The following is a 16,093-nucleotide window of genomic DNA, read 5'->3' on the forward strand; positions in this document are numbered from 1 at the left end:
TTCCCTGTGGCAATGGACTGCTCTAATGATTACATATTTTAAAAATGTATATCTGGTAGAATAATCAAATCAAACCAGACCAGCCCAGTCTCATCTGGGTCCTTTTTGGTCTATTTCTGAACGGAGGAGTGATGATTTTCCTGGCAGAAATACAATGCCATATTCAGAATTTTTTATTTTTCGGTAAAAAAATCAAGTTGACAAATACATTTTTATGGCCATTATTTATAACTGTATAAGATGGTCTGTTTAATAGCTAAGGTGTGTGTCAGTATATATATGGATGTTTATAAATTTGAGATTTTTCTGTTTTTTTCTCCAACCTCCCTCAGTCCTAAACTGCTCACAGGGTGTCTTCTTCATCCCTTAATTCTGTGTTTCTTAACCTTTTTATTTTTAATTCAGTATTGCCCCTGCCTCCAGGAGAAAATTTAATTTAATTTAAATTCACCATAATGAGAAATTAAATACTTGGGGATAAGATTTTGTTGGATAGGTTGGGCTACAACCCACTGTAGTATATGATTTCTTTTCTACCCCAAGAATCAATTTTCACCCCTTTGTGGGCAGGATCTCCCCCATTTGAGAATGTTCACCTTAGTCCCTTTTTCAGTACTTGCTTGAGATGGGAGAGCACTAAATTTGAAAGCAAGGAGGCCGGCGGCTAAAACCAAAGTCTCTGATCCCAGGCTCAGAACTGTCTTGGACTTGTTCATCTCCTTGTCTCATTTCACATCTGGTCAATGGTGAAGTCCAAAGTCTGAGTAAAAAATATCACTTGTATTCCTTTATCCCTTTCCTTTTTGGGGGGACTGGTTTGTAAACTGTCTACATCCTCCACTGAATCAGTGATCTCTAGACTGGTTTCTAGACTCTTTTCTCCAATTCTTCGTTTATTCAACAAATATTCATTGAACTCCTGCTACATGTCAGGTACTATGCTGGGAGCTGAGTACACAGGAATGAATTAAGCAGAATGATCCCTTCTCTCACTGAATATGCAGATGGAAGTGGGCAACAGGGTTGACTCCCCAGTATTTATCCCACTCTTCCTCCTTTGTGTAGCAGTGAATGTGATTCCAGGAGCTGACTTCAATCCTAGAATTGTATTTCTCATTAATCCTACAACAGTCATCATAAACTCATCCTATTTATTGGGTCATGAGCTTAGAGTCAAGGTGACCACCGTAAGACATTCCTCCTGATGACAGGCATAACATGTGACCTAATTCGAATCCCACCCAACCCCTGGATTTCCACTAGGGAGATAATGAAAGGTCCTTATTTGTGTAAGACCATTTGAGTTGGCATTTTAATATCTGTACCTGAAAGCTTCTAATATAGGCATTAAACAAACAAATACAAAATTATCAGTACAATTTCAAATATAGCTCTTTGCTGCAAAGGCAAAGGAAGTGTGATGGACAAAATAATCCATAAAGATGGAGTGTAGACAAAGAAGGAAACTGCTTTAGATGCTCATGGAAAGTATCTGAAAGGGTGATATTAAAGCTGCTACTAAAGAATGAGAAAGCGAGACAGCAGGGCAAGGGGACAGTGGGTAGGTTAACATTTCAGGCAGAGGAAATAGAACATACAGTGACTCTGAGATAGGAAAGAACATGTCTAGAGCATTGGCCAGCAAAGGGAAGGTAAAATTTAATGAGAATGAAGAGATAGGAAGATGGAGTTTATAGGCCATGGAAGAAAAGAGGAGGGTGAAGAAAGTGGGACATCAACGGGATCTTTTAAGAAAGGAGAGGGTAACACACCTGTCAGAATGGCCATCATCAATAAATCAACAGACAACTGTTGGCGAGGATGTGGAGAAAAGGGAGCCCTTGTGCACTGTTGGTAGGATTGATGCAGCCACTGTGGAAAACATGGAGTTTCCTCAAAAAATTAAAAATAGAACTACCTTATGACTCAGCAATTCCACTTCTGGGTACTTATCCAAAGAAATCCAAAACACTAATTCGAGAAAATATATGCACCCTTAAGTTTACTGCAGCGCTAGTCACAATAGCCAAGATATGGAAACAGCCGAAATGCTCATCAATAGATAATTGGATAAAGAAGTTACAGTATATTTATACAATGGGGTGTTACTCTGCCATAAAAAATAATGAAACCATTTGCAACAACATTATGGACCTAGAGGGTATTATTCTAAGTGAAGTAAGTCAGACTGAGAAAGACAAATACCATCTGATCTCACTTATCTGTGGAAGCTATAGAACAGAATAAATTAACAAACAAAACAAAAAAAGAGAACAAACTGATGGTTGCTAGATGGGGGGTTAGGGGAATGGGTGGAAAAGGTGAAGGGATTAGGAAGTGCAAATTAATAGTCAAAATACAGTCATGGGAATATGAAATACAGTGTGAGAATATAGTCAATAATGTAAAAACTAGGTATAGGGGCAGATGGGTACTAGACTTATCAGGTGGATCACCTAAAATTAATAAATATCTAACTATTACTCTGTACATCTGAAACTAATATAAAATAATATTGAATGTCAACTATAAAAAGTAAACACGAGGATATATACTATAGCATAGGGAATATAGTCAATATTTTAACTGTACAGTGTCAAATGAGTAATAGACTTGTTGAGGTTATTACTTTGTAATAAGTAAAAAAATATTTGAGGTATATAAATGTCTAAACTGTTGTTCTGTGTATCTGAAACAAATAATAAAAGGAGAGGGCGAGCTTATATTTTTAAAAGCCGTTATGAGTTGAAAATAGATCATAAGGTAGCAAAAATGGAAATATGACTAGGGAACCATTGCAAAAGTCTAGGTAAGAAATGAAGGATCATAGCAGTATAAATGGAGGAAAGCAGAATGGTGGAAACGTGTTTTGGAAGCAAGAACAGCAGAGCTTGGATGGTTATAGAGAGCGGTAAGGGAGGTTCTTGACTTGGACAATTACATCAATTGTGATACTACTTTATGGGTTGGGGACTCGAGCAGGAACAGTTTCGGGACAAGAGTAAGGAATAAAGAGTCAATGATTGTGGTGAGATGGCTAGTGGTGTCCTGTTCACCCTGCACACCTCAGCCCAGTAACTCCTAATGACTTGGACTCACATTGAGCATTTGCTCAGTCACAGGCATTGCGGTCAAGCCTTTTCATGTGCTAACTCGTTTAATACTATGATTTGGCTCTAATTAGGCAGATATAAGAGCTTTTCCGTCTTACCTCTTTACCTACCTAATCCTCTTACTGGCATTCTCCTCAGTTCATATTCTGCTGAAATTCAGAACCTCATCCTGCTATGCTTTGTACACCTCTGCTGTGTTCCAGCCAATTGGTCTACTGACCTAACACCTGACGTTCTTGATGCGCTACATGTTTTTGTTCATGCATTTTGTGCATGTGTGGTGTTTACTTTTTTCCCAGCCTGATTGGGGTATAATGGACATCTAACATTATAAAATTTAAAGTATACATCATGATGATTTGATATATGCATTTGTTGCAAAAGGGTTCCCCCCCGATTTCCCCATTTAGTTAACACATACATACATACATTCATTCACTCATTTCATTATTTGTTTATTTAGAACATTTAAGTTCTCTCTTAGCAAATTTCAGTTATACAATATTGTTGTCAGCTATAGTCACCGTATTTTACTTTAGATCCTCAGACCTTATTCACCTTATAGCTGAAAGTTGGTACCCTGTACCAACTCTCCCTATTTTCCTGACCCCCACGGCCCCTGGCAGCCGCTTTGCTACTCTCTCGTTTCTATGAATTTGGCTTTTTTTTTTTTTTTTTTTTTTTTTTGAGTTTACACATAAGTGATACCATGCAGTATTTGTCTTTCTCTGTCTGGATGATTTCACTTAGCATAATGTCTTCAAGGTCCATCCATGTCATTGCAAATGGCAGGATTTCCTTCTTTCTTATGGCTGAATGCTCATGCTTTTTTATTTACTAGCATGTTCTCTAATACTCTTAAGAGAAATAACTGCTCCTCTCACCTTAGCAATTCTCAATTTAAATACTTCTTCCACGACTTCTTCCCTTAATCTCACTTACCCACTCCTATGCCTGATAAAAAGTGAGCTCTGGCCCTAGAATCTTCTAGAGCTCTGACGTCTGCACCAACAGTCATGAGCTTCTAGTTAGTCATCTTCGCTTGGATGTTGGCTGCATTTTCATAGGAACTCTTTTATAACCTTGACTAGACTTGAGTTTTCTAAGGGCAAGAGCTATTTCTTATTGATCTTTGTAATGCTCATGGCCTATACTATACAGGGCCTTAAATGTTTGTTTAAAAGATTAAATTTTTAGAGTGTCAACTGTAGCCATACTTACATTTACAATTACAGTTACAACATATAATTATACAGTAGGTCAAGTAGTAGATGAAGCAAATTGATTTCTCCAAAATATTTGCTAAATTAGTACACTGCGTTTTTTAAATTGAAGTATAATTGACATAACAGGTTCAGGCATACAAGGGAATGATTCAATATTTGTATATATTGCAAAATGATCACCACAGTAAAGTCCAGTTAACATCCTTCACGATACATAGCTACAAATTTTTTTCTCATGATGAGAACTTTCAAGATCCACTCTCCTAGGCACTTTCAAATATGCAACACAGTATTTTAACTATGGTCACCATGCTATACATTATATCCAAATGACTGACTCATTTTATAACCAGAAATTTGTACCTTTTGACCCCCTTCACCCATTTCACCCACCCTTCACTCCCCATCTCAGGCAACCACCAATTTGTTCTTTACGAGATGTGATCAAACAATACGGTGAATGTTTAAATTTTAAAAAATTATTACAGTAAAACACATATTGCCATTAATCCTCAAAATACTCTGCCTCACTTGGAACACACTTATCCCATTGTTCTTGCCACTTTCTGAAGCAGTTCTGGAAGTCCTCTGTCGTGAGTGTCTTTAGTTGCGCTGTCATGATTGCTTCGATGTCCTGAATTATTTTGACTTTGGAGTAGAGCTAGAAGTCGTTCAGTGCCAGATCCAGTGAATAAGGTGAGTGAGGACACACCATAATGTTTTTATGTGACAGAAATTGCCATACCAGAAGCGATGTGTGACATGGAGCATTGTCATGATGGAGGATGATTTACGGCACACTTTAAACACACCTTCTCTCAACTGTAGCTCACACCCAACTGACTGCACTGAACAAGTTGAAACTTGTCACACACTGTTACTAAGGTTTGACACGCCGCTTCCTGTATTGAAGATCCCTGCCTTTCCGTTGCATGGCACTCAGCAGCAGCATTCACGATATTTTGTGATCACAACGGAAAGGCTTCGGGTCACATCGCTTCTGGTACGGTAATTTCTGTCAAAAAGAAACATGATGGTGTGTCATCATCCACATTATTCACCGGATGTGGCACCATGCAACTTCTGGCTCTTCCCCATGAAAGGGAAACATTTTGAATTGATTCAGGACATTGAGGCAGCCACCACAGCGCAACTAAAGACACTCACAAAAGACTTCCAGAACTGCTTCAGAAAGTGGCAAGAATGATGGGATAAGTGCGTTCGAAGGGAGGGAGAGTATTTTGAAGGGGATTAGTGGCAATGTGTCTTACTGTAATAAATGTTTTATAATTTAAACATTCACGTATTTTTTTTATCACACCTCATATATCCATGAGCTCAGGTTTTTTTTGTTTTTGTTTTTTGAGTGCAACAATTATTATACATTGTACTAACAATTAATACAGTGTTACATATTTGGGAGTTTTTTAATATTATTGCTGATATAAAAATTCTTAACAACTTCCTAAAACATAGTTTCAGTATATAGCCCTTTAAAATGCTACCTATATTTTATTATAATAATTTATGTGACATATACACACATCTAAGTGCAAAAATAATTCTTGTTGGCTAATTTAAATGCATACTTTTCCAATATAATTTTAAATAAAAGTTCTTTTGAAAAAGGAGCTTACATATAAAAGGTTTTCAAATCCTACTTCTCATAAGGCTTCTTGTATTTCTTTCACACTATTCCCATTCTGTTTCTCAGTACTGCTTGATTAAAGTGTTTTGTGTAACAATATACCCACCAGGATTACTGCCTTAAGTCTCACTTCAGTCTAGTACTTTTGGAAAAAAATAAATAAATAAATTACATAACAAGAAGCTTGGCTCCCCTACAAAAGCATGTTCTTGACTTTCAGGGCTCCTTGGCAATCCTTTACGCAGACCCAGTTTACTTTCGGTTACATTCTCCTCAATATCTGTTCCCAAATGTTTCCACATTCTCCAGCCCTGACCTCTGTCCTGACACAGCCACTCGGCAGCTGCCATACATAGTCCCACAACTTTTATACCTTTCACATCAAAATTGCTCTCAGACATTATCCTCTTTCTCTGTTCTCAGAGGAAGAAATGGTCCTACTCCTTCCCAGAGCCAAGCCATATACACTTGATCTAGATGCATCAAATATTGCATATCCTTAGTACCACTTCCCCAGTCAGTGGCTCCTTTTTGAGCCAAAAGCAAACTCAATTATCCTGTAGCCTACAAATACAGTCCTCCCTTAAACTTGCTTTCCCCTCAGATGAAGTTTAGATATTCCTCTATCTTTCTGGACCAATATTTTAACATTGTAAAAAAAAATTTAGGTTTTTAATCCAAAATTGTACCTCTAATTTTAGAGTCTAGACCTCACCCCAGCCTCCTCATGCTGTGTCCTTGTAGCACATCTGCCCCGATGAGCTCATCCTTTGCTGTGACTTCAGCTAAAAGCTGCAGAAGCACTCCTCACAAGGCTGCACCCCGACCCTCCACGCTCCCTCTTTCTTCCTAAAATCCAGACCTGCTGTCCAGTTGCTTGTGTGATTCTCCACACGATGTTTCCCAGGGAATCCAGCACCAGAGAGCCCATCTTCCCTACCCTATCCCACATTGCTATCATTTCTCACCTGGACCAGATATAGCTGTGTCCCCATTGTTCTCCCATCTCCCATTCTTGTCCTCTCATTCTCTACATGGAGGTTCCAATAATCTTAGGTGAATGTCATGTACCATAAAATGAACCATTTTAAAGCATACAATCCAGTGGTGTTTAGTACATTCAAAATGTTATGCAACCATCACCTCCATCTATTTCTGAAAGATTTTTGCCACCCCAGAGGGTAATTCTACCATGAAGCGGTCACTCCCCATTTCCCCTTTTCTCTATGCCCTAGAAACCACCAATCTTTCTCTATGGATTTACCTAATCTGAATATTTCATGTAAATACAATATGTGACCTCTTGTGTCTGGCTTCTTTCACTTAGCATAATGTTTTTAAGGTTCAACCATATTATAACACAAGTCTGTACTTGATTCCTTTTTGTGACTAAATAATATTCCATTGTACAGATACACCACATTTTGTTTATCTATTCATCATTCAATGGACATTTGGGTTATTTTCAGTTTGTATAGTGTTGCTTTCAGTAATCGTATACAAGTATTTGTTTGAATACCAATTTTTAATTTCTTTGGGTATGTTCCTCGGAATTGAATTGCTTGGTTATATGATAATTCTATGTTTACCATTTTGAAGAACTGCCAAACTGTTTTCTAGAGTCGGAATTTTACATTCTCATCAGCAATGTACAAGAGTTCCAATTTCTCTATTTCCTTGCCAACATTTGCTATTTTCCTTTTTTAAAAGAAATTATAGTCATCCTAGTGGGTGTGAAGTAATATCTCATTGTGGCAGAGCAATCTTTTTAAAAACATAAAATTAAAATGTGTTACTTGCTTAACATGTTTTAATATTTTGCCATTGCACCCAGCCTCATTCTACCCTTAGGATAAAATCACCCTAACCCCATTATCCTCCCAGTCTCTTCGTTCCTGCTGTCTTCTCTTAATTTCTTGAATAGGCCTCCTTCTAGTCCATCTCAGGAGCTTTGCATGTGCTGCTCTCAGCCTGGAATACTTTGTTTCCAAACCCACCCTTCCCAGCCCCATCCTTCACATGGATACCTACTGTTCCTCCTTAGGTCTCAGCTTCAATGCGACTTCCTCAGTGACTATCCAGGCAGCATTAGCTCCCACTGTTACATTCCTCTGCTGGGGGAAAAAAGTTATTTAAACCTAAAACTAACTAGGGCTGCTTTTGCCTTCTAATGGAGAGGGTGGCATAATCCTTAACAGGAAAATCCGTGTTTATACTGGCCCCTTCCATTTACGGGTGGGGGGGGGGAGCAAACAAAACTGAAACTGAATCTTCTGCCAGTTTTTCTGTGCTGAGAAAGGAGGAGACTATTGTGTGAAATCAATCTGCATAATAAACTAGGGTAAATGGAGCTTCTGAAGGGACTTGGAAAGCAAGAAGCTGGGAGATATGTGGGGAGTCGTGAGGCAGAAAGAAGACAGCAAACATAAAGGCTTTGGTCCCCACAGAGAAAGGTGACCAGTTAAAGTCATGCAAGGCCCCAGGTGGCGGGGAGACAAATGGAGTGTTGCATTTCAGTGTGTCTGGCTGTTGCATGCACACCCCCGCTCTCCCCACAGCTTCACTGGAGTTTCAAAACACAAGCTTTGAATGAGTGACTTCAGGGAAAATCAAGGAGAATGAACCACGGGCTGACAGGCCAGGACAGGACACAGCAGGAAGCAGAGGACAGTCGCAGGCTGGCGTGAGAGATAAATGATACAGCTGAGTGAAGCAAAGCCTCAGAGCCAGTGGTGACAAAAGCCCTGGGGAATTCACAGAAATCTTGGGGAGGTCATTGGATTTCCTACAGGACATGGGCTAAGCGCTCCAAGCCAATTTTATTTCAATCTCTAAGGACAGTTTGACCTCAGCTGACATCTGGATGATGAGGCGCCTCTATGAGACGTGTCCTTCGCTGTCATCACACTTACCATGATTTGTTTTATGTCTGCCTTCCCCACCCGATGAAGGTTGCAGTCAGGGGTAGCTATCTTACTTCACCCTGCATCCAGGTGCCTAGCTCAAGCAGGCACATAAAGATATTTACTGAGTGAATTTTTTTTTTCTGACCAGAATTTAAGGTGGATTTCAAAAGAAACAAAAGGTACTAAAATCGGATAATTCCCTATTTTTTATTTAGTCCTTCCCCCCATCCCAAACTGGAAATAGAAAGAGTTGAAAATTCAAGATGCCTAATGTAATAGAAATAAGTTTAGCTACAAGACAGGAGGGGCTTGGAATTGCCTTATCAGAATGTCCTATAAGCACATCAGAATCAACCTGTCAACTATAAAACTATCAGAAGGAAATAAAATCCTGTGCTTATGACCTTGGAGTAAGGAAGACTTCCTTCAACAGGGCCTGAAAAAGCAGAAGTCATAACTTTGGTTATTTACTTTGGTTAATTACACCATAAGATTGGTGTCATTTAAAATCTCTGTACTACAAAAATATCCCACAAAAACGTAATTGCAAAAATAGAACAGACAAAGGCTTGGCACTGACAATAATAATGTATGTTAAAACTAACCTATTAATACTAATTAATAACCTCATAAAACTATTAAGCAAAGGAGATATTACACAATAGAAATAATCAAGCTGAGAGTTCCTGTTCAGTGAAAAGAAAACAAATAGCCAGTAATCAGATGGAAAAATGTTCAACCTTTCTAGAATTAATGAAATACAGATTAAAATGAGGTAAGATTTTTCCCCTATAGATTGGCAAAAATTTCAAAGTTTTAAAACACTCTAAGCATTAGTGAGGGCACATAAATTGCTATAGATTCTGCAGCGAATGTATTGAAATGTAAACGCTCACACTCTGACTCAGAAATTCTGCTTCTTCATATCTATCCTACAGAAACCCCTATGTGCACAAGGAAACATGACCAATATGTTTACTGAAGCATTTGTTGAAATGGAAAGTTTGGATACCATCTCAGTAATTACTAAAATGTAGAATATCTATGTTATGAAATACTATGCAGCAGCTTTAAAACTAAGGTGGATCTCTGTGCAAAAACATGGTTGTATCTACAAGACATATCACTGAGTGAAAACAGCAAGTTACAGAGAGATACAGATAATGTGATACCTGTAACATACACGTATGCGAATGCGTAGGGGAAAAACAACTAAAAGGACCTGCACCAACAGATCCCAGCGGAGAGAAGGGGCAACAGCGGCCAAAACCCTGAGGGCTCTTATCTGTAATGTTTCAAGTTTTTGCAACACAAATGTAATCATATACTGTTTGTATTATTAAAGTAATTTAATGTGAGGTGCACAACAGTAAGACACTCCTCAGCAATAAGAAGAAACAAACTACTGACACGTACATCATGGATGGATCTCACAGACAATAGGCTAAACAAAAGAAACCAGACACAAAATGGCATTCTGAGGGAGTCCACTGAGATACAGCTCTAGAACAGGCAAAACTAATCTACAGCGAGAAAAAAAAAGTCAAAGCTGTGGTTTCTTCTGAGGGTCGGGGAGATTGGTGAGGGGAACTAGAATGATGGAGAGGTGGTGGGTCATGTGGATGAATCCATTTGTTAAAATTGCATATTTGTGCATTTCAATGTATGTAAAAATGATCTCAAAAAATTTTCAAAAGTAAGTGTCTAGCTTTCTGTCATGATGCACTGTTTAAATTTTCATTTTGCCCAACATTAAACAAATCAGCTCTTCCTCAAACGTACTCACCCTCTGTTTCCCATCTTTGCCATCCTCTCATTGACTATGTCACTCAAGCTCAGCTCAGACTCCACACAACAATGGCCAGACAGCTCTGGCCACACACGGGAGCATGGTTTGAGAAGGAGAGGAATATGTTTCGTGTATTAAATGTGAATGGTTGGCAGGTGTTTTTATCTGTGGAGAATGTGCATTGTGAGGGTTGCATGGCCAGTCCCATGATGGAGATGCAGGAGCGAAATTGTGAGTCATTTACTTGGGCTAACTGATCAGCATATGTTTCATGTTCAGGAATCAGTTTACAGAGATGGGAAGCAGAATAGCTGAATAGGAAAAGGATACCGGTTCAGCCTTTTAATTATGGAAAAGTTGGAAAGGGCAAAGAAACAAAGTATAGAGGCATGAGCTCTTGACAGGAAAAGGCAGCCTTAGAGCTATTGTTTGTTGGCCTCCAAAGGGCCTTTTCAGATTAAGTCTTTTCTTCATATTTTATAGGAACTGGGATGCTAATGTGGAATTTCAGTAACGATGGGATCTATACCGGGAAGGTGGGTAAGGAGTGAGGCTGATACCCTCCTCCCAGACTGATGACTGGGATGCCTAACAAGCGATACCAACTTTCAACCAAATGAATGATAAGATTTGAAATGTAAAATACTCAGGAGTTGGGGTGACCGGTTAGCTTACTTGGTTAGAGCTGCTACCCAAGCGTGGTGTTGCTAACACCAAGCTTGCCAGTTTCAATCCCCGCGTGAGCCACTGTGAGCTGCGCCCTCCTTAAAAAAATAAAAATAAAAACGACTTGGGAATTGGTATGAGGATTCAATGAATTGTTGAATTAGGAAAAATTCCTGGCATTATACAGCAGTGATAAATATTATCTAAATGTAGCAGCAGCTGCCGCAAGCAGTAATACTGTGAAGCAAACTAAAATTCAGCCTATTTTGGCTTTATGCAGACATTTCTTAGTCAACTGTAGGTTGTAATCCAACCTATTTCTGCTGGAAGAAAAGGCAGAGAGAGGAAAAAGAACAATTTTACAACATGGTCCAGATTGATGGGGGATGTGGTCTGGTAGTTTCCTCCTTTGGGTTAGAGACGGATGGTGTAGACAGCCTGGAGACCCCATCCGTCCCTGACGGAGGCAGACAGTGAAATAGTATCCAGACTAGAAAGCTGAGGGGAGCTTTGGACCACAGCCACCCAAGTTTTAGGCCTAAGCTGAACGGTGGGTTCTTCTCCCCTCTCCTCACCATCTCATAAGCCTCATGCATTAATGAATTGACAGGCTGACCCTCAATGTTGGAAGACTGGGCCCAGATCTAGGTGGATACTTCTCTTTTTTTAATAACACATATTTTTATTATGCGAAAATACATATAACATAAAGTTTGCCGTTTTAACCATTTGTCAGTGGACAATTCAGTGGCATTCAGGACACCAGCAATGTTGTGCAACCATCACCATTAGTTCCAAAATTTTTCATCACCCCAAACATGTTGGTAATTTTTACCTCCCCTGACTTACGAAATGGTAATTCCATAATTTATTATTAAAGCTAGAGGGACCTTGGAGATTATCCCCAGTCACCTCATTTATACAGCTAAGGAAATTGATACACAGAAAGGTTTTATTCAAGGCCACAGAGCTAGATTATGGCAGAGCTGAAACTCAAATCCAGGTTTCTAGATTCCTAATCGAGAGCTCCATCTCCAGGGGATTGTGTCTGCCACACACTCTATTCTGCTTCAGCTGTTTCTAGCTACCCAGATTAAGTAGTCTAGTTCAGAGGTCATAATGTCAAATGCCTCCTGGAGCCTACAGGCACAAGACAGACACTCAATAGGTATTCCCTGCATTTGTGAATTAATAAATCTGACCACCTGAAGAGGTTAATAAATCCCCGCTTCTAAATGATCCCCACAGCCAACTTTAACATTCTTGTCATACAGGTTGCCAGTTTTTAAAAGAAAAGCCAAAGATTTAGATTTGTATGTGAAATGCCTTAATAGTAAACATGATAGGGGGGAGGGAGGAAAAATCATGTTTGGAGGCCATAGTCATTATTCAGAGTTCTGAACCTACAGAAATTCAGGTGTGCTGTGTAAGAATTACCAGAGAAATGAGTCCTCAGTAGCATGTGATAGATACTGGGGTAGATGTTTATTGGATACATGAATAAATACATCATGAGTTCACGCCATTGCATTTCCTCCACAGACTAGAACACTGGAAGTATTCAAGGAAAGCCTAGAGAAAAGATTCTTGTGTTCAGTGGGAAATTAGGAAGTTGGCAAATCAGGTCATTACTTACCTATTCGTTGGTTTTATTGGTTCATAAATTCATTGATCATATACTGTGTACCAGGCTCTCTGCCAGATATTGGATGTACAAAGGACAGAAATCCACAGCCCTTGCTCTCCAGGAACTCACCAGCTCACAGAAATATCTAACACACGTCATACCTGTTATCACAAAGATAACTCCCAGTGCACATGTAAGGGAAGTGCACAGGTAGGGAGTGTCGAGGGGCCCAGGAGAAAGGCAGGAGAGCTGGAAAAAATAAGGAACAATTTACCAGGCTATACATGGAGGTTGAAAAAAAGGAGATGATTGGGTAGATTGCGATTATTAGTCGACTATTCCACATTCCTCTTGTTTATATTAGAAATGCTGCTAATGGGTGGTGGTAAGCCTATTTGTTCAGTTGACTTTTTAGCATACTTCCCTAATACTATAGATACTCCGAAACCCTTATGTTGTTGTCCCCTTCTTAATGACTAAAAGTGATAACTATAGAAGTATAGCAAGTAAATATATCAAGATTTATTTACAAGGATATTTATTATCATATCTTATTATTTAATAGTAAAAAGTTAGAAATGAGAAAATCGTAGAAAATTGATTAAATAAATTATTATGCAATGAAATACCTTGCAGTCATTTAAAATTGTTTTTAAAGAATATACTTCCATGAGGAAATGTATAAAATGCAATACTATGTTTTGAAAAGAATACAAAATTGTGTTTCATGCCAGATTTAAATATATACATATTCTCTCTATATTAACTATATAAAGAAAGAGATTCATTTGCATCGTAGACCAAAGAGTTAAAGTAAATATACTAAAATGTTAACAGTGGATTTTTTACTGTCATAATTACAAATATTTACAATTCTTTTCCTTTATTTTCCAAACTTTTAACAATGACTATTACTTGTTTGGTTTACGACAGTTAATTTACAGTGTTATTTTGAATACATATTGTATTATTCATCCAGCCAGAAACTTGTCTGGGAAGTGTCCTCAAACTCCCACTCTAAATCCAGAAGGTCATGGATTCACGTGTACAGAACTACCCTTTCCCCTTAGCTACAGTCAGTGGCTCCATAGGTGAGCACCTGACCCCAGCAAGGCCAACAGATTACATTTCCTGAAAATTTGGAGATAAAAATGATTCTCAAATCACGTGTCTTTTGAATGGAAGAGATAGAAACTTGAGAGCTTCAGGGTGAACATTTTTTTCAGCTTTGTGGACTAAGGAAGAGAGAAAAGCATACTTCAGATGAGAAAAGAAAATGTTGCCAACATGCAAAGAGAGAGGGGACAGACAGCAACCAAGTGTGGTCAGATTCCCGTGAGGTAGGCGGTCCCATTTCCCACCCTTCCTGAGGTCCTCAGTGCTACCCTTAAATTCCATAAGATAAACATACGCCTTATAAGAAATTCCTCTTTTGTGCTGAATCTGAATTGACTGGGCTTCTGTTTCTGTTTGTATTAGATAGACCAAAAGGTCTATCTAATACAAATATCTTTGGGAGCATCAGGAGAGAAGCCAAGCTCCCTAACAGAGCTTCAAAGTGATACTACTTGTGAGAGCAAGGGCTGCGTTTCACTACTCAGGTTTCCACCAAGTAGCCCTGCATTGGGCATATGGCTTGTGCTAGACACATGCTTACTGACAGCCGGAAAGAATGAATGATGTATTGCTAAGCCTTTACTCTTACTTCTTCTACATTCCTATTTAAAAATTGTATGAGGGGTAGTGAAAAGAACGTTTCTAAGCCTCCTTCCCCTCCTGCTACAGGAAAAATGTATGTGGGCTGGGAAATGACATCTTTTGTTAAATTCCACTCATTTGGCACTCAAATTCACTTGTAATTAGAGGTTGGTCAAAGCTGAAAACCTCTCCTTAATTGCTTGGGGGCAACAAGCTTCATTTGGAAAACACAGGAAATTTCTCCTCAAAGGAAAAGAATGCAAATTGATGTATAAATGTAATCAAACGGCACTTTCTACAATTTATGATTGTAGACATCATACAGACATAATTTGTCAGACATTTAAGAGCAGCTACAGTATGCAACCTGCCACCAGCCCATTCTTTGTTTTAAACATCATGGTGAATTGCGGGGAGAAAGTGCAGAATCACTTGACTTGAGTCTTTTCTCCCAATGCAATTGGACAAAATATGGACGGTATATAAATAAGGTAAAAGTTTGGGGTTTTTTGAAACGATGAAACCAGGTCAAATTTCTAAAGTTTCCAACAACTCCAAAATCCTATTTTGGAACTAAGAGCCTATGTTTCAAAGTTGAAAAACCACTTGCCTTGACAGCATTATTGAATGTTAACAATGTGAATTCTTTACGAAGTTGCCTGACTTACTACATTTAAATAGGAGGTTCAAACGGCTCTGGAAAATGTGTCACGTACTACCTTCAAATCACAGTGTCAGGCTGTTAATTGATAAATTCAACTGCTAATTTAAAACTCTTCTAACACAACTATGGCTTATATATGTTATATAAACCTGCAGGGAGGAGCCAGTAGGGCCAAAAGCCAGAAAAAGAAAACTCTTGTGATTCACAGCCACCCAAATATTTTAAATGCATTGGCTTTAACTCTTTAGGAAATAGACTTGTCATTTTCACTCCAACAGAGCTGCATAGTTTGAGGGTTAATACCAGTGTTCAATTCCTCTCTAGAATCTTGAAGCTCACGGAGCCTTTCCCACATGCCAGGTACGGTGCTTTGCACGGGGGATGCAGTGATGAAGGAAAAGGACAAGCTCTGGTCCTGCATGGCCATCCTGATAAATGACCTTCAAGTTAGGATCTGAAGGATGAGTAATTGTCACGTGAACAAGGAAAGGAAAAATGTTTCAGGCAAGGGAAGAGCATATTAGAAGGCTCTAATAAAACAGAAAGCTTCTTGAGTAATAGTTTTAAACATGTAACTATATTAATCATGTTTTTGTGTTTTCTGTATTTTATAATGCTTTGACATCTTGGGGCCTTGGGAACCTGGGGAGGGACTGCCCCTCCCAGGGTTCACTAGTTCCTAGAGATTACAAACCAATCAAACGTGTGTCGATACCTCTACCTTCCTCCTTTTGTCAGGGCTCCTGCAGTCCAGGC

The sequence above is a fragment of the Rhinolophus sinicus genome, linkage group LG06, assembly GCF_036562045.2.
Source record: "Rhinolophus sinicus isolate RSC01 linkage group LG06, ASM3656204v1, whole genome shotgun sequence".
Lineage (NCBI taxonomy): Eukaryota > Metazoa > Chordata > Mammalia > Chiroptera > Rhinolophidae > Rhinolophus > Rhinolophus sinicus.